We start from the raw sequence: 25931 nt of genomic DNA on the forward strand, positions 1-25931 counted from the left end.
TTAGGTAAGAAAAACCAAATGCACAAGTACAGCATAGATGGCACCATGCTCAATAGTAGTAACTGTGAGAGGGATCTCGGAGTCCTAGTAGACAATCACCTAAATATGAGCCAGCAGTGTGCTGCAGCTGCCAAAAAGGCCAACACAGTGCTAGGCTGCATTAACAGAGGGATAGAATCAAGATCACATGAAGTATTAATACCACTCTTACAATGCCTTGGTAAGGCCACACTTGGAATACTGCATCCAGTTTTGGTCACCACGATGTAAAAAAGATGTTGAGACTCTAGAAAGAGTACAGAGAAGAGCAACAAAGATGATTAGGGGACTGGAGGCTAAAACATATAAGGAACGGTTGCTAGAATTGGGTATGTCTAGTTTAACGAAGAGAAGGACAAGGGGGGACATGATAGCAGTATTCCAATATCTCAGGGGCTGCCATAAAGAAAAGGGAATTAAGCTATTTTCCAAAGCACCTGAAGGCAGGACAAGAAGCAACGGGTGGAAACTAATCAAGGAGAGAAGCAACCTAGAACTAAGGAGAAACTTCCTGACAGTGAGAACAATTAATCAGTGGAACAGCTTGCCTCCAGAAGCAGTAATGCTCCAACACTGGAAGTTTTTAAGAAGAGACTGGACAGCCATTTGTCTGAAATGGTGTAGGGTTTCCTGCCTGAGCAGGGGGTTGGACTAGATGACCTCCAAGGTCCCTTCCAACTTTACTACTACTACTATATTATTATTATGGATCATCGCACAGTCAGCCAGATGTTCAGACTGGATTTGGCATTTTGTCTACCTATCGAGTCCTTACCCAGGACCTGGGATAGGCAGATGTGGATGTTTGATGGTATTACAGATATCGTCGCAGGATGGAAGCAGTTCCTAGTAAGGCCGCCTTTTGCAATTGACTAATAGCGAATTTGTCAATGCCAATGGTGTTCAAGTGGTGCTCCAGTTGTTTTGGGATTGCACCCAAGGAGCCTATGACTATTGGTACTACCCTTGCTTGCTTTTGCCACAGTCTTTCTATTTCTATTTGTAGGTCTTTGTATTTTGTTATCTTCTCCAGTTCTTTCTCTTCTATTCTGCTGTCTCCAGGCACTGCCACGTCCACTATCCAGACTTTATTATTATTATTATTATTATTATTATTATTATTATTATTAGATCATCGCACAGTCAGCCAGATGTTCAGACTGGATTTGGCATTTTGTCTACCTATCGAGTCCTTACCCAGGACCTGGGATAGGCAGATGTGGATGTTTGATGGTATTACAGATATCGTCGCAGGATGGAAGCAGTTCCTAGTAAGGCCGCCTTTTGCAATTAACTAATAGCGAATTTGTCAATGCCAATGGTGTTCAAGTGGTGCTCCAGTTGTTTTGGGATTGCACCCAAGGAGCCTATGACTATTGGTACTACCCTTGCTTGCTTTTGCCACAGTCTTTCTATTTCTATTTGTAGGTCTTTGTATTTTGTTATCTTCTCCAGTTCTTTCTCTTCTATTCTGCTATCTCCAGGCACTGCCACGTCCACTATCCAGACTTTTTTGTCTTTCTTATCGACAATTGTTAAGTCTGGGGTGTTATGTTGCAGGTGCTTGTCTGTTTGAATTCTGAAGTCCCAGAGCAGTTTAATTTTATCATTTTCTATGACTTTCTCTATTTTATGATCCCACCAGTTTTTGCTTACAGGCAAATGATATTTTTTGCAGATCTTCCAATGCACCATTGTTGCTACTTTGTCATGCCGCTGCTTGTAATCAGTCTGTGCAATCTTCTTGCAACAGCTTACCAAGTGGTCCATTGTTTCTTCAGCTTCTTTACATAGGCGGCACTTACTGTCTGTTGCTGTCTTCTCAATTTTGACTTTGTATGCATTTGTCCTTAAGACTTGGTCTTGTGCAGCCAGAATTAGTCCCTCGGTCTCTTTCTTCAATTTTCCTGCTCTTAGCCATTGCCAGGTTTTATTATTATCTGCTTTCCCAGCTATTTTTTTCATGTATTGGCCATGTAGTGCTTTGTCGACGGGTAAACACCTTTCCTTCCAGTAGTTCTGCAGCTGCTGGCCCTGGTTGCTCAGCCAACAGTCCTGAGTCCTGTAACCCATTTTTCACCAGATATCCAGGAACTCCAATATCTAGCACGGACCTTGTTAACCAGGGTGACGTCCGAGCCGGTATGGCATTCTGAAATTTACGTCTCACCATATTTTTTATGGGAGAGACACTCTTTCTCTGACTCCTCTGATGAGACCTGTCCAGTATGGTTGAACCTCTGGCATAGCTCTCATCTTCCTAAGAGTACACAAGCCCCACAACCACGTCAAGGTAGTGCCTCACTGGGGGATTATTATTATTATTATTATTATTATTATTATTATTATTATTATTCAAGGAAAAGACACAGTTGTGTTAGAGAGTTTCATAAACTTGGCACATTCATACCCAATGAGGCATTCCCAAGCATCTTTTTGTAAAAAATAAAAAGTTAGAGTTCACTTTGAGTTCTATTTTTTATCTGTTTAAAGAAATTGAGCACAGAATTAGAGAAAAAATGCAAATTATTTAGTCTAATTAGATTATTTTTTTTAAAGTCTCATAATTTTTTTCTTCATAATAATGCTATGAGGATGGGAAAAATGATTAATGCACATAGTAGAAATAAAAAAAACAAATAAAAGGTACAGATGAAATATGATTTGTGTGATATAATATTATCTGTCATTTGAAATCTGGTATACTTCATCCAGCTGACATGAAAATTTGATCTCTTTGTGATGAAATAGTAAACAAAGATGTTACAGCAATTTGTGTTTTTTCCATGGTAAATTATGAGAGGATGAAATTATATTTTTATGGCCATTGATTCATATTAAAGTTCTTAGACTGCACCTTTCTGATGCGCCAGATTCAAACAGAAGTAAATGTTCTGTATGTTCTGTATGTTTCTACAAAAACATAATTCTATTAATTTCTAATTATGAAATTAGAAATATAGAAACAGTTATAATATAGCATCTCACATTGAGAAAAATGCTTTAAATCTACTATTCTTAAGTAGCATTTACAAAAAACAAAACAAAAAAACCCCAAGGACTCTTGGATTGAAGAGGCATAGATTCAAGTCTTCATTTGGCCCCAGTTCTCACTGATTGATTTAAGCAATATTCCTTCTGCCAGCTTACATATTAGTGCTGTGGTGCATATGAAATTAAGAGAGACTTCCATGAACATGCCCTTGGGATTCTCATTCCGCAAAAATAAGACAAGATAAAAAGGAAATTAGTGGAAATTACAAATTGGTCCATGCAGCAGAATTCCAGCAAAGAATAATTTGGATCTCTCCTTTTAAATTGAAATGAGTCCCAACAGTGAAGGGGTAAAACTGATGTTTGAACATTTAATTCTTTAGCTGTTTTTCTTAAATACTGGATATTCCATCATTAAAAAGAGGAAGTTTGGTACAGGATTTGCTAAAACTAGGTAGTCTAAAGGTTTTTTATCTACTTTGTTGCTTTCAATGTTGCTTTCAATGATAAAGGAGGAGGAGCAGGTATCTTTCTACATTCACCTCTGCTGGCCTGTCTTAGCAAATGTTTCAGGGCTTCTAACATCAGCGTATTTCAAAAAGAATTCATCATAATCTATTTAAAGCTTTAACATTTTTCTGATCCTGAAAAATCTTAAGAGTATATATTAAAATGATAGGTGTACCTGAATATTTGTCTTCAGTATGGCACAGTTCATTTATCTTCAAGAAGGGTACCCATCTTCTTTAATCTTTCTTAACATTAAAATTAAAAATGCCATTAAAGTCAAGTCTGCACTTTGTGAGACTGGAAATGAAGTTAATAAATAGATAAGCTTTGTTCACTTCCTTTTAAATATATTTATTTTATGTTTTGAATACTACAGAGAAAAGATACGAATTTGAATGATCTGGAAGCATTAAATTAAACAATGACTTAAAGCAACTTGGAAGGCTTGTGGTGTTCATGATGAACCTTTTAAATATATCATGCATTCTTTCAGGATAATTGTAAACAAGTGTGAAATATTATGTCACAGCAGGGTTGCCCTGTGCATATAGCAGCTGCCAGTCAAAGAGATTTCACTCAGCAGCTCCTCTGTCAGTTGATATAAAATCCAGCATGCTTTTTGACATAAAACATCAGACTGTTTAACAAAGAACATATAAATGAATATGAACTAAGTAATATGACAGGTTTTCTTGAGGGAGGGGGGCAGAAACAAGGTAGATTGTTAAAGAATTCATTTTTGAAGGAAAGATCTTACCACAAAATTAACCTCTTCTGATCATCAAATAAACCTCACGTGTTGCCTCTGTAAACTTTTGCTATGAGAGTGGAAGAATACCTTATTTTTTTTTATATTAAGAATGAAATTGCTACCATTGTATTTAATATCTGGCAGCAGACCATATATTGAACAACTTGATTCACCTTTGCAGTTGAAAAATAGGGGCAACATTGAATTGTTTTATATATTGATGATAGTGACTTTGGTTTGATAACAAGAGAAAGGTTTTCGTTTTTCTTTTTCATCTCAATACTTTTGCTTTAGATTTTTTTCACCATTTGAGGATGTGCAATTTTCTTCAGCATTTCGTGTGTGTGTGCGCGTGCGGCACACATGTGCACGCTTGTGTGCACACACATAAAAGGTAAAGCTAATTCAAATTATGAATTACAAATTATGTGTTTGGGCACATAATTTATCCTAATTTTCACAAACAACAGATCTGTTTATAGAGCAATAAACAAGGAGGTGTTGTTCTCAGACAATAGAACCTACACCTTAAAAGCAAAGTTTTTTTGTAAATTCCAACTGAGTTTTTCCTCAGCATTTTAGCTTATAAATATAAGGAACAGATACATCACAAGCTTTTCTTATACCAGCAGCGTGAGCCATACTATCAAATACAGGATTTCTTCTTGTCTCTTATTTGAGAAAACCTAACTCAACTCTACTGAAAAACAGGGAAATTATTTCATATTCTCTTTTAAAGATATATTTAGATTTTCAAAGTATTCCTGGTTGTTTCAATTGCATGTTCTTTAAAACCCAGACTAAATTTTATATTTTTATTTTATGAAAACAAAATTACTATATAGTAGTTAATTGAAGGTTTGTATCATTAATAGCAATTCACATCAGGATTTGCAAATTAATATGGTTATTATGCTGTGCTAATGAACATCTTTAGCTTTTTCTGCTATATTTTTCAAATGTTATGAACAGAGTTTAACTTCTTCCTATCTCTTAGAGTAAACAACTAGAAAACATAATTTAAACTAATTCTTAATCAAAGTGGTTTCTAAAAATAATAAGTGGAACTGACAAACATTTCACTTTTGAGGACTTCCTTTTCGTTGCAGCAAATTTAGTAACGCAGGTATATAATGATGCATTTCTTCCGCAATTAATCACTTGCTGACACATACTTCATAATACATCCATTTGTAAAAAATGGATATACTTTACAGCCAATGTGTGCATCCATATCTCCATCCATCCATCCATCCATCCATCCATCCATCCATCCCCAGGATTTGTAATACATTTAAGAAGATATGTTTGTTTGTTTATTTTATGTATGTATGTATATATGTATGTATGTATGTATGTATTCATTCCAGCACTCCAGTCTCCTAAATGATTCTGGATGGTTTACAACAAAATATATAAATTTATTACATCCCATCATATAGGCACACACACACACATACACACACAGAGAGAGATGTGCGTATGTACTAGTTCAATCCTGTTAAAGATTAAATATAGAATACTCCCCAAAACAAACAAGCCTGTTGCTTTTGTAAGAACTGAGCCTGTTTCTTGCCATCCAGGCCCAGATAACTTCCAAGTATTGGGACAGAACTTTAATTATGTTATTTTGTTGGCCAAGGTTGAGAGGCTTACTTGGATGTCATCAGCATATTGATAATATTTCAACCCAAATTGATAGATAACCTCAGCCAGAAGTTTCATGTAGATGTTAAAAGTGAAGGGGGAACAGGCATGAATATCTAGGTGAATTATGTATGTTTGTGTTTATTTCATTCTGAGATAAATAAGAACATTGTGTCAATTTCCTTTCTTGCACTTCGTAGCCTTCCTAGCTTTTCATGATTCCCAAAAGAAGATATCAATAAGAAAGTTTCCCAGCCTTATTTTAGATTAAGAAATACAAACATGCTTACCTCAGAGTGATGAAAATAAGTTAGGCAAATACAGTAACAACAGCACAACTGCACTCGTTGCTACCTCTAACAATAAAATATATTCAAAACTTCCTCCAAGAGAAATTCTCTCTACCAAAGCAAAGAAAGAAAGAAAGAAAGAAAAAGAAAGAAAGAAAGAAAGAAAGAAAGAAAGAAAGAAAGAAAGAAAGAAAGAAAGAAGAATGAGAGACAATTTTCAGGGATGTGCTCATTTCTTCTATTTTGGGTGCAAAAAGGTCCCTTTACAGACAATGTCTAAAGATCAACCCTTGATGGATGTTTTTTTCTGAAAACAAGTTAGCTTTCATTCTTTGGTAAGCCAAGGAAGGCCAGGGATGTAAACTATTAATTTGTTTTGAGGAGAGATACTGTCACCTAGGTAAAAGCTATAGTCTTCGTACATGAGCCTGCTGGGTAATTAGCCAGTTATCAATTTATCTAGATTCTTGCCTAACCTGCAACATTTATCTGTACTTTTTGTCACATGTTTTCATCAGTGGCTTTTCAACATGGTAAGGCATAAACTTTTCTTCAGACATTTTACACAAGTAATTCAGCTAGATAAAACAAAGTCATGAAGATCATTTTTTAATATACCCATTATTTCTATTTCAAAGGACTTTGTTTCAATTGGGAGATGAGAAAAAAAATAGTGTGTAAATATGCAATACTTGACATTAGTAAATTCAGTTTTTATATAAAAAATATCATTATCTTCTCCCAATGATATTTTTCTACAATGAAAAAAATCCACCTTCCGCCTACATTTGTAAAATGTATGCATAACTATTTTTTGTGTAAATATCTGAGTTATCTACATAAAAGAAAGCATAGCATATTTGATCCATGAAGAATTAACATTAACAGCTTTTAAAAATGATACATTAATTTATTGCCAGTTTACCTCATTAATGGAAAATTCCTTATTCATTATTTTTTTTAAGTTCATTTTTTCTTCAGTTCATCTAAAATCTATGCCAAAATATTTAAAAGTTCAGTTCAGAAGCATCTGAAGACTCACAGATTCCTCTTCCTTGTTTTAGTCATCTCTTTATCTATATTATTTTATATCCATCAATGTATCCCTTACAGTACCTGTACTTTCCAAATACTTCTTTGGCTAGTCCTCTCTTGATAGGAGGAGAGCATCTTTCCATTTGATGAGCCTATCTAATCATGGCAGTTATTAATGTATTCACAAGAAGTTATTTTTATAACTGCAGAATTTTCAATAGAACTTTGATTCAAAATTGCATTTAAAGAAACTAATCTTTCATTAATCCCACCAATATTTGGATTAAAAAGGTAAATACACTAATCTGCTGATAAATGATCTTTGAAAAATTATTAAAAGCTTACTAGAGAAGTAGCCTACATTTGTCACTATGACTCAGTTATCTATGATGTCCTAAGTAAAGACACAAGGATAATAGGATCATATCACATTGCATCATCTGGGTGCTAATTATCAGCTTAGCTCAGACAGGGAAGTGCTGTTTGTACACCTTATTATCTCAGGCCAGCATTTTTCTCTTATCTTCAAGACTTTGTTGTCTGAAATGACTATGCTGTCTGGTCAATATGCTTCTGAAAGTTTAGTACAATCATTTTTAAACTTTTGGTTTTCAGAAATAATGTTTATACTATCCGTTTCCTGAAATGTATGTCACAGACCAAAGCCTAAATTACATTCCTTAGAATGGCTTTCTGTCTCAGTGCAGAACAACTGCTTTTGATGAAGATTGTCCTACCTTTAACAGAAATGCTAAGGAAATGTAAGGGATTGAGGGAAGTGGACTGAATAAAAATTAAGCAACACTATTCCACCAACATAAAAAAGATGGTCTAGAATCAAAGAGACCAAGAGAATCTCTGGATCAGGGTGTCAAACTGGTGGTCCATGGGCCAGATACATCAAGCGCAGGCCACACTCATCCCAGCTTTGCCAAGGCAAAAGAGCATCATGATTCATCGTGTCACAATTGAGTTTGACACCTGTGCTTCAGATGATTTTGGGCCAGTGTTTCTCTGTGAGCCCAGCCTTCCTCACAGTGTTATTGTTGTTGAGGAAAATGAAAGAATTGAGTATATACATCACTGTGAGATCCTGAAAGAAAGATGTGACATAAATTCAACAAATAAATGCCTTTCGTCTTTTTAAGAGGGCAGTTGACCTAACTTTTGTATTGGTAAAACAAATTTCAGTAATAATACAATAAGGATGTTGAGGGAATCTTTCTAACCAGGAACCCAAGAACATTCCTGAAGGCAGGAAAAAGTTAAGAAGGTGGTTGCAAGTATGTAATTAAAGCCAAACCCTTTTCAAATGAGTATCATGTGCATGATCCACTTTTTAAAAGTGAGGTTATACAGTTGCAGCCGCCATCTTGAATTTTTTTGACATCTCACCAATATGTCCCAATTAGAATCCATTGAATATGTTGAATTGTCCCTCTCAGAATCTTCAGTCAGCTATTGCTGTGTTGACTGGAAATTTTGATAATTGGGATATTGCATATCAGATTAGAAAGGCTGAACTATAGCATTAATTGGATGTAGTTGTATCCTGAGTTTTCCAAGCTGCCAAATTTTATAATTCTAATTACAGTATCAGAGTGAAAAGATTACTTAGAAAAAATAGCAACAGATCAAAAAATTTAACAAATAACTGCTGCCTTTGGAAATAAATATCTCTACTGAGCTTATTTAGGAGTTCCAGCAACACAAATGATTTTAGAATTGTTCCTAATGTTCAGTATTGTGTGTGGTGGGGGAAATTGATGGATTGTGCAATACAGTTGTGAAATATTAGGAATATTCAGCTCACAGAAGCATGATAGAACATGAAAGGAGATTAAACCATTTTCCTTCTGCTGTTCTAAAATTCAAAACTTCATATAGAGATAATTCACAGTGCATATACAATGTAATACATCAATGACAAGCACGGGCCAGATATTTCTTTGAATATTCCCTGGTGAATTACAATTATTTACTGATGAATCATTTGTAAAATTCACAGTATCGATTTATATTATGTGGTTGCAGCAATGATTTAAAAGTTTAAAGAATGTATGTAGACGCTGCTGTTTGATTGAAGCTAAATTTTCATTTTAAATTATTGCATATGGCCCAGCTTTTTATTCTGACTTGTCTACTGACCATGAACACAGACTGAAAAATAGAATTCATTTAAAATAAATAATAACTGTACAGATAAAATAGTATTGTACTGGTAATAGTGCATCTACCTTTCAATATTTCAATACCTAACAATATTTTTGTCTTTCCTAAATGTACAGTTTAAGATAATAACAATAATAACAGCAAAAACCATAATTCCATTTGAATTTCAGATTCCTATGCATGAGGAAAAAAAGAAAGAATAAAACTTATAAGGTTTGTTTTTTAGAGTGCACTTTAGGATGTCCTGTTGTGAGAAGATATACAGAAAAACGGATAAATTAGACATTCATATAGTCAACTTCAGTATGCCATTGATATTTAATTATTTGAATAAGATTGTGCCATGGTGTACACTCATATAGTGTCCTGATTCCTATTTTCTATTAGCTTATCCTGTCATCATTTATATATAGTGCAGGATAATTTTGATACCATGAAATGCATAAAATACTAATATGGTATAACTTAAATATATACTTTTTCCAAGATTGTAAATGTTGAGGGTAGCTAGAATTAGCACCTCAAAATCAGTTTAAACAAATCCAACCACCAGTTAGGTCAAACATTCTCTACAGCCACCATTAAAGTGAAGACATTTTTAAGAAGGCGGTACTTACTGAAATTTTTGAATAATGTCTCTTGTACTTTGAAGACATTTTTCTCTTTAAACTACTCATATATTTTTGTTTGTGCTTTCCATCCATTTACAAAATAATGAAGGAGGTATTTTGATCTGCATAACAAAATGGGAAGTGTCAAGATACATCAATGATTTAAATATAGGGAGCAAACCAATTTTTCAGCAGAATTAGATATGGCTGTTTTTTATATATATATGACTTGACTATAAATCCAAATAACATTTTCTTTGCTCTTCCCCTTTCTGAACTCTGATAAAAATGAGAAGGTTGGGATAATGTCTTATAATTTTCATCAGGACATTATCAAGGAGTTTTCTAACAGGATGAGAGAATGAACATCCCTGAAACAGACAAAGTTTTCCCCTCAACTATGTAAATGTATGCCAAAGTCTCTCTCTCTGTCTCTTTCTCCCTCCCTCTCTCATTGTATGCATGTATGTGTAATGAAATGGCTCCATGCTAAATGGTTGTCATAGAAAAATGAGATGATGCAGTTTAGAGCAATAAAAGATATGTTCTGTCTCTTAAGAAAACAGAAATTTCAATCTAAAGTGCTTAGTAAAGACTTAAATACTATTCTTTTATTCAAGGATGATATAATGTATAGGGTGTAAATGCGAGATTTTTTTTAAAAAAAATAGAACATATTTATAACTACACAGCAGCATTGTGAAAGTTATTAAAAAAGTTTTTGAAATGCCATTCATAAAATTTGCCTGAACTGATAGTCTGGTTAACTACTTAAATTACTAGTCACAGGGGAGACATTGATAGGTATAGTCAGACTTAAAACAGTTTCACATATCAGATATAAGAATAAAAGTAAGATTTGAGATGACAATCTGGTTCAATTGTGCATTTCAGAATTTTCCAATAGCAACATATGTACAAAAATCAACCTGTTTATTATTTCATTTTGTTTCCATTTGTGAACTAATACAATTCTAATTAGGTCTGTTGCCCAATTAAAATCTTTTTCTTTGATAAGCTTTACAACTCTTAGCCAGTCAATATACTGATTAAGCACTAAACACTATAGTTATTTGATATGTTTTATTCAATAGATTTCCCTGATCTTTGATTGTGTTTGGTTACTTTTAATCCTGTTTAAATAATCAAAAAATCCTCCAGTTGTTAGGTTAATATTTCCATCCCAAAGGAGCATTTTAATGTTAGCTTCACACAATTCGCACTTTTATAAAATGTTTTATTTCCATATACTGTAGTCATGTATCAGATGTACTGCCCCCTAGAAACTTCAGCAAATTAAAATATGTAATAAATAATATTAATATTAATATATTATTTATTAATAGAACATTTCTTCATGGCACCAAAGGGCAAGTCAGCATCAGCTCATTTTGATACAAGTCCCATAGGTTCAAAGTCTTATACAGTACCATATCCTAGGATTATAGTCTTAACATCTGAAGCATTTGATAGTTGAAATATTTTATTTATTTATTTATTTAAATTAATTAATTAATTAACCAAATTTATACATAGCCTACCTCATTATCATAGTGTCTCTGGGAATTTTACAAATATTAGTTTGTAGGTTTTTTCTGTTTTTTCTATATTTCTTTTTCTTAGTGAACAATAGAAAAATGCCACAGAATTCAAATTCAAATAAAACCGGATGGGAGTAATACTATATGGAAGCCTTATTCAGTTGGCCAACTCAGGCAAATGATAGATCCAATAAGTTTCCAGTGGAAAGGGTGTGGTTCCTGAAGCTCCTGATTGAGGCCTCCTCCTTATGGCAGGAGCAGGATCAATGTGAAAACTATTCTGGGTAACTGTCAGATAAAGTTGCTTGGATCCACTTGGAGTTGGACATTAGCTTGGCAGGTCGTGTAGAAAAAAAAAGGGAGGTGGCTTTGAAAGAAATATGCAAGAATAGTTACTTAGCCAAAGGGGACTAAATAATTCTTTAAGCTCTAGAACACAAAATATTTTGGAACATCTCCATTATGTTCATTAGAGTATAAGGAGGAGGAATACTGCACATTCAGACTTGCAATATTCTATTACTATAGCTTATCTTAAAAAGCAATAATTGGAGTTATTGTTTTGGTCTGGTTTAGAGGGGCTGATAAGTCGTATGGAACTGAGGCAAAGTTTTGCTTGGTTATCTGTCAAGATTTTGTGCCAGTTGATCCTCAAGATGTGGTGAAGGTCCTTGTGGCTAAGAGTTCTACTATTTGATTTTATAACTATGTTTTTCCTGGTTGGTAACAGCATCCTGAAATGTGATATATAGTTGGATCTAAGCAATGGTGAAAGCTTCTCTCCCCGTTCCATATACTTTGAGGAGGTGATGGTCTGTTATCTTTATAAGAAGTCATCCTTGGATCTAACAGTACTGGACAATTTTCATCCAGTTTCCCACTTTCCATTTTTAGGAATGATGGCAGGCCCTGGAGGAAGTAGATTATATGAACTCTTTCCAGTTGGGTTCAGGGTGGTTATAGTTCTGAAGCAATGTTTATCACTATTGTGGATGACATCAGAAAGCTTAGGATGGAAGCAATGCATCTATTCTAGTTTTCATAGTTGTCCTAGACTCCTGGCATATGGGTGCCTCGGGGCTTGAATTGCTGCCACTCCTACACATGTACCTGTATATGAAGCTGCTGGTCAGATCATTTGCCAGCATGGGGTAAGGTATCATCAGTATGCTTACATACGCTAGAGGCTCTGATGATGGTCACTCATTCTTTAGTCATGTCCCAATTGTATGTCTTCAGGTAGCCCTCAACTTATGACCACAATTGATCCCAAATTTATGTTGCTAAGTGAGACTTTGTTAAGTGAATTTTGCCCCATTTTCTTGCTACAGTTGTTAAGTGAATCACTGAAGTTGTTACATTAGTAACATGGTTGTTAAGTGAATCTGGCTTCCCCTTAACTTTGCTGGTAAGAAGATCTGGGTGCAAATCAATGTGCCAGGTTACTTGTGGACTGCCTGTCTTTAATGGTTTCCAATTATTTCATCAGTTTTGGCAGGATGGATATGCCTTAGTCCAGGGGTCCCCAACCTATGTTGGCCACCGGAACACAGGAATAGCTGGCAACCCCCCCCCCACTTGTGGTAGCACCATAATGCAGGCAATAGTGGCCCTGTTTGCACATGCACAGGAGCGGTAGCACTGCTGCCAGCATCACGTGGGTGCTAGCGGCCTGTTGGCACATGCATGCAGGCACCAGTGGCCCGTTTGCACATGTGCGCAGCCGCACATACACATATTTCCCTCCTCCTCCCTTTTCTTCTGGACCGCCAAGCTGGAAAGTTTGGAGAGCTCTGCCTTAGTCCCTTTTAGAAAATAATGTAATCTAGTATGATGTAGGAGACATGCCTTATCTATTGAGGCATTTCTCTTTGAAACAGCTTTTCTTTAAGAACTAGATACCCCCAACCACATTGTCATTCTGTAACACTAGGAAGACCTGCTGCTTTCCCCTCCCCCCCCCGGCATTAGGGCAAGGATATTAGTGGAGCCCAAAACATGTGTTTTGGTATTGTGAGTTAGATGTGTGGTATCATCATTATTCTGGTTTCTCTTCAGATTGTATAAATATTTTTGCCTTTTAATAATTGTTTTTATCATATCTGTTAGTTGCCCAGAGTTAGCTGTTTAATTTGGTCAACCATATAAATTATATAAACAAATAACGAAGCAAACAGAATTTCCTAATTAGTAAAACAAGCTTATGAAAAACATTGACTTTACATTAATTAAATCCTTCTAGAGTCACCCATCAAATTTATCTACCAGCACTAATGTAAAAAAAAAAAATATCCAGCGTATTTAAAATATTTCTATAGACTAAACATATACAGTATTTATATACGTCTCCTGAAATTCAAATAATATGTATATTATGCATCCAAATTATTAATTACTCAAGAACATCATTAGATGAACTTAGGCAGAGTGACTCTATCATATTTCTTCTAACTTTAATCCTGTTGGTCATTATATAATTTACTCTTTATTACATCAAGAGATAAATTGCCAAAATACTTAACATAATTAGTTCAACTTGACTGACTTCTATAGTGACAGTAATTCTATACAGAAGCTGGGAAAATCAATGCATAAAGTACCATTTGTATTAAATTATATTTGTTATATGATTGAATCAACTCTACATAGTTTTCTTAAGTTAATTGATCACCTCTCAGGGCCACAAATTAACAAGATGCAGAAAACTTGTTAAAAATGAAGTATAAGCAACAGTAGATAGGTATCCAAATCAGGTCAGATGAGACCAAGTAACCAAATCCATTATTATGTTAAAAGGTAGTTAATCCATGGACTTTTGCTTTGATGTTCTTTATTTAATGACATATTGTTAACATAAGATTTAAGTTGTTAAAAAGTACACTTGCTTGAAAACCTTTGGGGTTTTTTATGCACAGATTTGCAAATTTTCACCAAGGTTTGGGAAAATATGGATAATGCTATTGTTGAATTATAACTCTTGTTCGGTGTGCTTTAAGAAAAGACTATTCCAATGGTGCAGATAGTTCTGTGGGTCTCAGGTGGCACATTTAGTATTGCTTTTGGATGCATTGAATTGGTTACCAGTTTGCTTGCAGGCCTAATTCAAGGTGTTGGTTATTATTTTAAAGCTGCTTGCCCCAATGGGATTAGCCCATTCTACTCATTCCAGCAGAAATGGCTTTTTGCTAAGCAATTCTATCTAGCAGGGTCAAGAAGAAGAGCCTTTTCCACTGTGGCCCCTATCCCGTGGAACATTCTAATAGTACAAATAAGAATTACTTCATCCTTTTGGTGTTCCAGAAGGTTATTAAAACCTTTTGCTGGTTGGCTTGGTGCCCTGAGGGGGATGTTCAGCACTGACGATAGTTGATGAGGTAAGAAGATATATTGCATTGCATTTTATCACATTTTTAAGCTGCCTCTCTCCCTCCCCATGCCATCTGTCTTCTTGGTTCTAGTCTTATATGTAGCTTTTAAAATTTTTAACTATCTTTATCTTTTTACTATCTGTAAGCCATCTACAGTCACTTTGTAGGGTAGAGGGGCAGCATATTGATAAATTAAATATCATTATCAATGCAACCATTTATGTATTTATTACAATAATTCATATCATCCTACCCTAAGATTCCAGGAGGTTTACAGAAGATAACATACAGTGAAACAGCCCTCTAAAATAATAAATAAACAAATATAAAGCACATTCTCAAAACCACAAGATAAGGCAGGCCCAATAATACTTAATGTCTGAACTATGGAGCAAGACTTATTTATCAGCAAGCCATTTTCAGGAAGCTGCTCCAAAGAAGCTCTTTGGCTCTTGTTCCCTCACCTTTCATGAGATGCACACTCCAACATCAGATGCACACTCCAAATGACTGACTGAATCTGGCCTTGCTAGAATGTTGTTTCTTTAAATTAAACCAGACTGTAGTTCAATGGTAAAACATACAGTATTTGCTGGCTACAAGAATCAGTTTTATTCTCTGATATATCCAGATACAGCAGAAAGAAAGAAAAACCTGTCTGAAAGCTGGCGAAACTGTCAGTTTCTTTCTTTCTTTCTTTCTTTCTTTCTTTCTTTCTTTCTTTCTTTCTTTCTTTCTTTTTTTAAAGTTTTATTGGTTTATAGTATACAATATAATGAAAATACAAAAATAATAGTGGAAAAGGAAATAGAAAAGTGAGGTAGGGAAGAGAAAAAAAGGCATTGACTTCTGACTTCCTTTGGTGTAGCAGAGTATCAACTTAAAATCTCAACTTTTTACATTTACAAAATAATATAAGCTAGCTAACATCAAGTCTATCTAATTGGTAAAACCCAAAATCAAAATTTCATTTTTTTCTATCTCAAGTATAAAGTCTAGAAGCAGTTTCCACGTGGCAGTAAAAAGTGTTCATATTCTTTTCTTTAATCAGTACAGTTAGTTTAGCCATCTCTGCTAGCTCCATCAGCTTTGTAACCATTCCTCCATTGAGGGAAAACTGCCAGTCAGTTTCAACAATACTGGGACAAATGGAACAATCAGGTTGAAGTAAATCTCTGTATTCCTATGAGTCAAATAAATATATTTCTTTGTTTGTGTGTTGGCAAAGTTTTTTCCAAAATAAATCCTCTTTAAAAATTGTATTTAACCAGGAATCTTAGTACTTTGTAATAATTTCTATGTAAGGAACTGAATAATACCTGGGGAAATGCCTTTTAAAATAATTTAGAGGATATGCAATTGCTAAATTATTCTCTCAGATGCAGTTAAAGGATTGATGATATTCCTAGCAGTCTAATGTCACATAACAGTTTGCTTTTACGTTACATTTCACACTGTATGCCCTCCAGTTAGATCTTGAAAAGGAAGCAGATAATTTATGTTGCTGCAGGAATGTTCCTCAAGACCCATCATGCAGCATTTCAACTCTTGTAAAATACCATGGCCGTGAACTGAATCTTATAGGTATATATTCTGCAGTAGAGAGAAGTCTCAGAGATAAAGAAATTAATCATAAAGCTTATGTTTTTTTCTGTAAAAATGTTTTCAGATACAATTTTTAGCATCTCTAGGTATAAGTGTTAGGATTATGAAAAAGTCCTCTGTTTTCAATCTTAAAAGCCAGCATCACTAGTGGACAGTAATGAACTAGATGGACAGAGTCTATTAGATCATGTGTGAGCAGCTTGATTCATTTCTACTGCAATCACAAACAGTGATTCCATCTGGATGGAATAGTTTGGATAGTGCAAACACAAGCAAAATGAAGAATAGGAATTTGTTTCACCCTCATAGAGATTTATTTACAGAACTTTAATTTTACTAATACAAACCCCTAAACTACTTCCTACTGCTATGTCTATTTCATTCTACTTCCTACTCTCCAGGCTTATGCCTACTGTAAATTTTCTGTAGTATGGCATATAGAGTCTCATATTCTATTTTCTAAGTTCCTCTGTCAAGCATACAAGCTCAGCTGCCTATAACATAAGCAGTGACATAGCCTTAGTCAAAATTAGTGACTCCTGCTTTACTTCAGCCACTCTATTATCTTTCATTTTCAGCCTCTTTTTTTCTACACACTCTCTACTGCTGTTATGATTCACTCTTTCTAAGATATTCCTTTTCTTGCCATCTGCATCCTAGGATGTGAAGTGAAATGGGCCTTAGGAAAGCTGAGCAACAACAAAGCTAGAGCAGGTGACAGTATTCCAGCTGACCTATTCAAAATCTTAAAAGACGATGCAGTAAAAGTGCTACACTCAATTTGCCAGCAAAATTGGAAAACTCAACAGTGGCCACAGGATTGTAAAAGGTCAGTTTTCATTCCAATTCCAAAGAAAGGCAATGCCAAAGAATGTTCAAACTATCGCACCATTGCACTCATTTCACATGCAAGTAAAGTTATCCTTAAAATCCTACAAGCTAGACTCCACCAGTATGTGGATCGAGAACTTCCAGAAGTAAAGGCAGGATTTTGAAGAGGCAGAGGAACTAGAGATCAAATTGCCAACATACGCTGGATCATGGAGAAAGCTAAGGAGTTCCAGAAAAACATCTACTTCTACTTCATTGACTATGCTAAAGCCTTTGATTGTGTGGATCACAACAAATTGTGGAAGTTCTTAAAGAGATGGGAGTACCAGACCATCTTAGTTGTCTCTTGAGAAACCTATATATGGGTCAAGAAGCAACAATGAGAACTGGACATGGAACCACTGATTAGTTCAAAATTGGGAAAGGAATCCGGCAAGGCTGTATTCTGTCACCCTGCCTATTTAACTTATATGCAGAGCACATCATGAGAAAGGCAGGGCTAGATGAATCACAGGTTGGAATTAAGATTGCCGGGAGAAATATCAACAACCTAAGATATGTAAATGATACCACTCTAATGGCAGAAAGTGAAGAGAAACTAAAGAGCCTCTTGATGCAGATAAAGAAGGAGAGTGCAAAAGTTGGCTTGAAACTCAACATTAAGAAAACCAAGACCATGGCATCCGGCCCTCTCAATTCCTGGCAAATAGTTGGGGAAGAAATGGAGGTAGTGACAGATTTTATCTTCCTGGGCTGCAAGATCACCACATATGGGGACTGTAGCCAAGAAATTAAAAGACACTTGCTCTTGGGAGAAAAGCTATGGCAAATGTAGACAGGATACTAAAAAGCAGAGACATCACCCTGCCAAAAAATGTACGTATAGTCAGGCCATGGTTTTCCCAGTTGCAATGTATGGATGTGAAAGTTGGACCATAAAAAAGGCTGAGCAACAAAGAACTGAGGCCTTTGAACTATGGTGCTGGAGAAGACTCCTGCGAGGCCCCTGGACTGCAAGGCGATCAAACTTGTCAGTCCTAGAGGAGATCAACCCTGACTGCTCTTCAGAAGGCCAGATCCTGAAGTTGAAACTCAAGTCCTTTGGCCACCTAATGAGAAGGAAGGACTCACTGGAGAAGAGCCTAATGCTGGGAAAGATTGAGGGCAATAGAAGAATGGGATGACAGAGAATGAGGTGGCTGGATGGAGTCACTGAAGCAGTAGGCATGAGCTTAAATGGACTCCAGAAGATGATAGAGGACAGGAAGCCCTGGAGGAATATTGTCCAAGGGGTTGCGATGGGTCGGACATGACTTCGCAACTAACAACAAGCTGTGTGAATCAAGCTTCAATCCTTTTCTATACTGTGCTTCTTTACTCATAGTGTTGAATAATGTCTGGACTACTTTTCACTCACTTCTTTTCTTTGGTGATCATTTCCAAAGCAATCTTCTTCTTAAAAGACTCCAATGATGGGGGACCCACAACTTCTGAAATCAAGCCATTCCACTGGTTGATTGTTCTCACCATTAGGAAGTTTCTCCTTAGTTCCAGGTTGCTTCTTACCTTGAGTAGTTTCCATCCATTGGTTCTTGTCTTGCCTTCTGGTGCTTTGGAGAATAGACCCCCCTCTTCTTTGTGGCAGCCCCTCAAAATTAGAACACTACTATCATGTCAACCTATTCATATCAATCTATTTTTCTATTTTCTTTCTGCTTGGTTTGGCTTAACTTCTTACCACTGTGATATCACTATCCTATGCTATTGCTTTCATTGTTGCAAGTCAGTTTTGCTTTCTTTCAGGTCACTCCACTGTACTGCTTATCTTCTTGTACTCTGAAAATTCAGTTAGTCTGCTACTTCACTCTTTTCTTTTTAGATGTGAGTTTTCCTTCTGTTCTGGACCATATAGCTCTATGTAACCCTAACTAGAGAGCATGTATCAGTATGTTAGAATATCTGGCAGTTATTGGGTTAAATGCTGATTTGTTAATGGGTCAGTGGGAGGAGTTTCAAAAGGGAATTGGGAGACTTCCTGGACACAAGCCTGAGGGGAATGCCTTTGTTCATCCAACCTTATGGCCCCTAGCCACACGGCTTGGAGATCTTATGCTTATGCCAACATGTGATGCTTATGCAGAAGAAGAGGGGAAAATCCATTATCAATTTATCTATGGAAATGAACAGAGAGATGTAATATACAGAAGTAACATTGTAAAAGCAAGTATTTACTCTGAATAAACATTTATCTGTTTTATAATCATTTCTATTGAGTTATCTGTCTGCCCTAGATTGGACAGAGAAGCAAGTTGTTCTGTTGTTCTGTCTGGGCAGAACAATAAATTGATAGGATTAATTTTCCTCTGAGCTGCAACAGTTTAAAGAAGCAAAGTAAAGATTCTCTTGCATGTGAAACAATGCTCAGAGTTCATATCAGCTTTGTAAAGGCAAATAGTAATTGGATGTGGCTAAATTCCTTCAATTGCCTGCAACAGTAATCTCTGGGATCAATCTCTCACTAAACGTCTGCAAAGTACATTCAAAGTATCTCCGCCTTTGACTCTGAACTAAACAGAAGTAAAGTTATAAAGTGCCTTGTGTTTGTTTGGATGCTTCTGCTAAATTTGCATTAGGAGCTGTTTACAAGCCAACGTTTAAGTCAAAGAGATATTGTGCTGTCTATCTCAGGAAAAGTTTAGTTTTCTTCAGCCACTTTCAAAACAGTTGTTAAGGTCGTTTGCATGTATCTCCGTTCAAGAGAAGAAAGCAGTTGTGTATTTCTACAACTCTGCTCTTTCTGTGGCTTTTCACATTTGAAAGGATCAAAGGAGTTGTGAGCAGCAACCCCCCTTCCCCCTTCCTTTGCCGGCAATTCGTCTTGAGGCAATGAGGAAATGGTTTTAAAGGATTGGCTGTGAATTCAACTCAGTTTGCCAGTAAAGCAAGGGAGGCAGTAAGCCTTGAAGAGCTTTGTTGTTAGCATGTGAATTCAACTAGCTTGTTTGGAATGTCTGGGAATGCATGAATGCATGACCCTTTAAATGAACATAGCAGGATGGAAAGGGTTTCTTGCTAACTTTAGCAAATTTCTGTGGCTTTTGGTTTGATGCTCAGAAAGGGTGATTCTCCCCCGCTTTTCTGGTCCCAACACAAGCAATAAAACCATTTGTCACTGTAGCAACCCGCCTCTACAAAGGGAGAAGCTAAACTCCCCCCTCCCTTTAGAATGCTTGGAATTTCAACCAATGTCAATGGAATAAGAAGCATCTGGTTTCAGAAGCAGAACCAACCCCAATAGCAATGCAGTAGCACCCCATGGTGGCCAATCTGCACATGACACCCTGTTAAATTTGATTATGTTGGATTACAACAACTTGATGATTAATTCAGCACATAGCAGGCTTATACCAAGCCAAGCTAAGAGAACCCCATAGAGGCAAAGAAGGTACTTCACTGCATGCTTCACTAACTATGCAGAGTAAATCTGATAGTTAGAGAGCAAGTTACTTAAATTTATCTCAAGCTACCAACACCCCCTAGAGGGCACAGAGTGAACTTCACCAAAGTATTCACTCACTCAAGCTGAAGACCAAGTTGTTCCAGTTTGAGGGAAATTAAGGAGAAGAACAAGCAGAGCCAATTGTCCTTGCTTATTATCATAAGCTGATGACCAAGGGGTTCCACCCGGCAACTTAATGGCCAGTTGGGAGTTTTGTAGCTTTACATTCTCTCAGTGGCTACTAGCATTAATGTGGTAATAAGAGGAATTTTGGCTGGCCTTTCTTCAGACGCCCCCTGGTGATTAAAGGAGGAACTACACACAAGCCTTTAATCACGCCCAGATCCAGCCCTCTAGTGGACAAAGGAAGAGCACCCTGGTAGCTGACCCGCAGTGATTGACCCCTAGTGGTGAAGGGGTGAATTGTGCCGAAGTACCCACAAACGCAGGAGAATGCACCCAGTGATGCCTCAACCCACAGACAGCATCCCAGCAGCTGATCTACAAGCAGCGACCCCTAGTGGTCAAAAAGAAAAGTTCATCTAATTTGCTTTAAAATAGCTAGGAAGTGTACTGAACTTGTCCTAGCCATGGCAGAGTGTCTTATTGATTTAGATGAAGGGGTTCAACCAACCAGCCTAGATGAGGCACCCCAACCAGCCGGTAAAGGAAAAACTCTGCAAACAGCCAACCTTGACTTGTACACAGACACTGAAGCTCAAGCCTCAGCAAGGCCAAAAATGTCTCAGAGCCATTATGACCTGAGGTGACAAAGAAAGCCTACTGAAGTCATGCAGTCGAACCTGTTAGAGAAATGGGACATCATCCACAATCGCCATGAAAGACACGGGAAGAAACTACTCCAACTCTACCAAGAGCCTCAGGAGGAGCTCTCCCCTGAAAGGGCGAGCGAATTGGAAGAAGATAAAGAAGACGCTCTTGAGCAATGGAGGAGCTCCAAACAGCAACTTGTAGACATTCAGATGCAATTAGGAGACTCAAGATTCGATAGCAAGATGCAAAGCCTTAAACTGTTAAACAAGGAATGTGAGAAGCTCCCAGAGAGTCCACAATGCCCTCCAGAGTGCGAGCTTCACCTGAGAAACAAACCGGTCAAGAGGGCTGAGTCTAAAGTTTCCCAACATTCACATGCACCATCCCAATAGTCGCATGCGGCTCCGTCCCACGTGTCTGGAAAGGCCTCATCCTTTCACTATGTATCCAAGACACATTCCAGCATGTCCCAACAAGTGCATGTCACATGCATCTCCCGCCATTCAAAGGCATCTTCTCGCCAAAGCCAAGCACCTTGAGCCTCAGGGGCAGAGAGCATTGCCGCCCGTCTCAGGGAAGCATGAATCAATACCGCAATGGCTGATGTCGCTGCATAAGCAGCAGTAGAAGACAAGCAACATAAAGAAGATTTAGTCAAAGTGGAGACAGAAACAGCTCTACATGTAGCAGAAGCAGAGCGAGAGCAAAGAGAAGTTCAGATCAACTTTGAGATTTTCAAGCAACAACGGAGGGCAAAAGAGGCAGCCTCAATAGAAGTGATCCAGCAGAGAGAGCTGGAAAATGTCACATCTATGCCCAAATTGGAAGGGCTAGAAAGAGAAAGCCCTCAAACTGGGTGAAGGCCTATGTGGACAACCAAAGCGCATTCCAGTATGAGCAGGTGAGAGCGCCAGAGCCTGCAACAACCCCCCAAGACTGAGTAGATGAACAGAAGAATCTCAACGACCAGATGCGCTGGTCAGCCACAGAGTTGATGTCTTGACACCTAGGTCACGAGATCTTCCCACCATCGCTGCCCCATTGAACCCATGGAACCATGCCACCAATGGCAACTGGATGGGTTTACCAGCAGTGGCAACAGCTACACAGCAGGCAGCGACATGAGACCTTCCCAACGTTGTGGCCCCAACGTTGAAATATTTTGGAAAATGTGGAATTTCTTTGCATTCTATACTAGCCTTATTAGTTGTCTGGCACCCCAACATAGATTTGCATAAAGCCTGTCTGAGAATGAATCAATCAGACATGGAAGAGGAAAAAATCTGTTTGCCATCTTAATTCATTCATCTTCAACTTTCCTCATTGGAGAGGGTTATCCTATTAACATAATCCATGCATTGAACACCAACAAGATGTGAACCTTTTTCTATTTGTCTGAGATTCTGATAAAATTCTTTACAAACTTCCTGTTCTCAGATTAGCTAAGCACTCAGTAATGCCATTAAACATTCTAGTATGTCCAAGGCTTTCAAGATGGAATAAAAAGCTTCAATATACACTCTGATGCTTATAAATTAAATTGCCTCTCAGCTGCACTCTTCCAACTCATTTTCTATCCTGCTTATGTATCCATATTAATATTACAAAGGCTTAATGTGGGGCAATGTGAAATGAATATGAACAGATCATCAAAGGATCATCACATATTGAGACATTTTGATAGTCCAAAGCTTTCATGCATTTGGGGCCAAGTCATAGTATAGCTGCCATTTGTTTACAATCATAGTATTATGGGCTTGATATGACAGCTTTCGTCATATGAAAAAGTTGACTAGGAGAAATCACTGAAGAATCATATTTTGTCTCTTACAATCTTCCTTTCCCATCTAACAGTCTTGATCAGGAGCCTTTTCCATCAATCTTTTGAGAATAATATCATCTGAAGATAATATAATACAGTGGTTCTCAACCTGTGGGTCGGGACCCCATTTGGGGTCGAATGACCATTTCATGGGGGTCACCAAACAACGCAGTCCACCATTTTTTCCCCTTTTCCTTAGCTGTGCTACTTCCTTTTATTCTATTGGCTTTTGAAAGCCAATAGAATAGACTCTCTGGAATAGAGTCTAATTCTATTGGATTTCAAAAGCCAATAGGAATTGTCCAGGCTGTCTCTGCCCTGCTGAGCCTGCCAAAAGTCCCATTCTGCAAATGGTGCTGCACCAGTTGAGTAGTCCTCGACTTACGAATGGTTGAGTAGTCCTCGACTTATGACCGGTTGGGGGTTGCGGCGTTAAAAAGGTTGAGAACCACTGATATAATAGAAGACAGAGAATACTTGACTATGAAGCCAGCTAATCAAGGACAGTTGTGTTTGAATTGGATGTTTCTAGTATTTGCAAGCAATAGGGTCTCAGTAAAGTCATCAGAACTATATTAGATCATGAAGTTTCCATAAATTCATGTTTTAGAACTGCAAAAACCTTTTCCTTAGAACTTGATGTATTTTGACATCAGATATTTCTCCCCCTCCCCCCCTTTTTTTGCTGCCTTCTGCTTTGAAAACTGCTTGCTTTCTGCTTGGGGAAATCTGCTTATGTGTATGAATTTATCACATGGAAATCAATTTGACAGAATTACTGCAGCCTAAACTCAAATAAATAATACCAGGTTATATAGTACATAAAGTCACTTTTGAATAATACGCTGCCCTTGGTGGTTTACATGGACAGATCTTTCTTTTCTGGCACACCATATATTCACTCTCTCCATCTCTCTTACACATATGCATACATGCACATAAGCACATATATACCCCTTCATTCCACTACCTGGTTCTTATTAAGTTTATTTTATCTTTTTGAAAGATCATCCAGTTCCACTTCATTTTTAAACATTCAGTGTGGTTATGTGTTATATATTGTAGATAAGCATGTGTATTTCATGCTTATGTGTAAACATGTGATTTCAAAATTCTAACCTAGGATTGAAAAACAAAGGTAGGATACAAATACTTTGGAGGGGGGGGAAATGTAAATATAGTCTTTACTGAAAGAACTGAGAGGCTCCAGGTATAAATTTTGGACTGTAGTCAATCTAATTGGTTGTGGGATGGGAATATTTTTTCCCAGTTTATATACTGACTACTGAATTGAGAGAAAGGTAGTATTATATGGCTCCCTACACAATATAAAATATCACATTACCTGCATCAAGTCTATCTGGCCACATAAATGTTAGTTCTGGTAGAAATATTATGTACCAACATTGTTTCTTTTATTATTACTATTTATACAATAAGGAACAAAAATACCTACATGAAATTTTATACTTTTAGAGAATAAAAACATGTCATTGGAGTGTTTTTTAGCAAGTTCATTTACTGACACACATTAGACACCATTAATGTGTTTCATCCATATGTTATTCTTAATTACTTGAAGAATATTCCATTTACTTTTTCAATTTATGGCTTTATAAAAAATGAACTTGTAGAAGAAATGCTTTACTAATTTGCATGGGCTAATTAAGAGAATATTAATTACTTATTTACAATCAGTAATTTGATTTTTGTGTATGTATGAAAGTAAACTAAGACAAGACACAGTTTCTTATTAGCTTAAATTAAATTGTGAGCTGAAAGTAGGTTTTAATATTTATTCGAAATCTACCAAGGAAATATTTTACCCACACCAATTTACATCAGACAAAAAGGTATTTAAAGGCCATTGCTCTGACAGACGAGCACAATTCAAAGCGCACCGAAGACGTCCCCCTGAACAGAGACGAACCATTTGCAGCAAAATCACCAAGCTCAGAGATCAAACCAATAGCCCAAATATTTCACTATCTAAAGAATTGGTTTATACACTCTTCTGATCTCTCTAGCAGACCAACATACAGTCAATTGTCTCTCTATTTCCCTCTTTCAAATGCAAGACATTGTGATTAATATCACTTGCTAATGCTGCCTATCCTGCTAAGAAGAAATATTGGGTGTTCCTTTTTAACTTCCCAGAATAAGAACATACACAAACTTGAAAATTGTAGGTGAACCCTTTCTAAACCATTCTCTAATTGGTTAGGAATAGTGTTTGAAAAACTCAAGTAATTTTCCCCATTATTATAATGAATAGCATAAATTGTAATTTTTCACAGTAATTAACTTGTGTCAGCACCATTATTTTTCATTAATTATAAAGGGGAAAAGAAGAAGAAAAGAGCATCCGTGGAAACAGATGTGTGAAATTGTCTGTGAGAGTCTGTCCTATGCTTCCTCCTTTCACAAATTGCCCTGAACAGG

Source organism: Crotalus tigris, unplaced genomic scaffold, assembly GCF_016545835.1.
Source record: "Crotalus tigris isolate CLP2741 ecotype Arizona unplaced genomic scaffold, ASM1654583v1 scf7180000017700.2314712, whole genome shotgun sequence".
Taxonomy (NCBI): domain Eukaryota; kingdom Metazoa; phylum Chordata; class Lepidosauria; order Squamata; family Viperidae; genus Crotalus; species Crotalus tigris.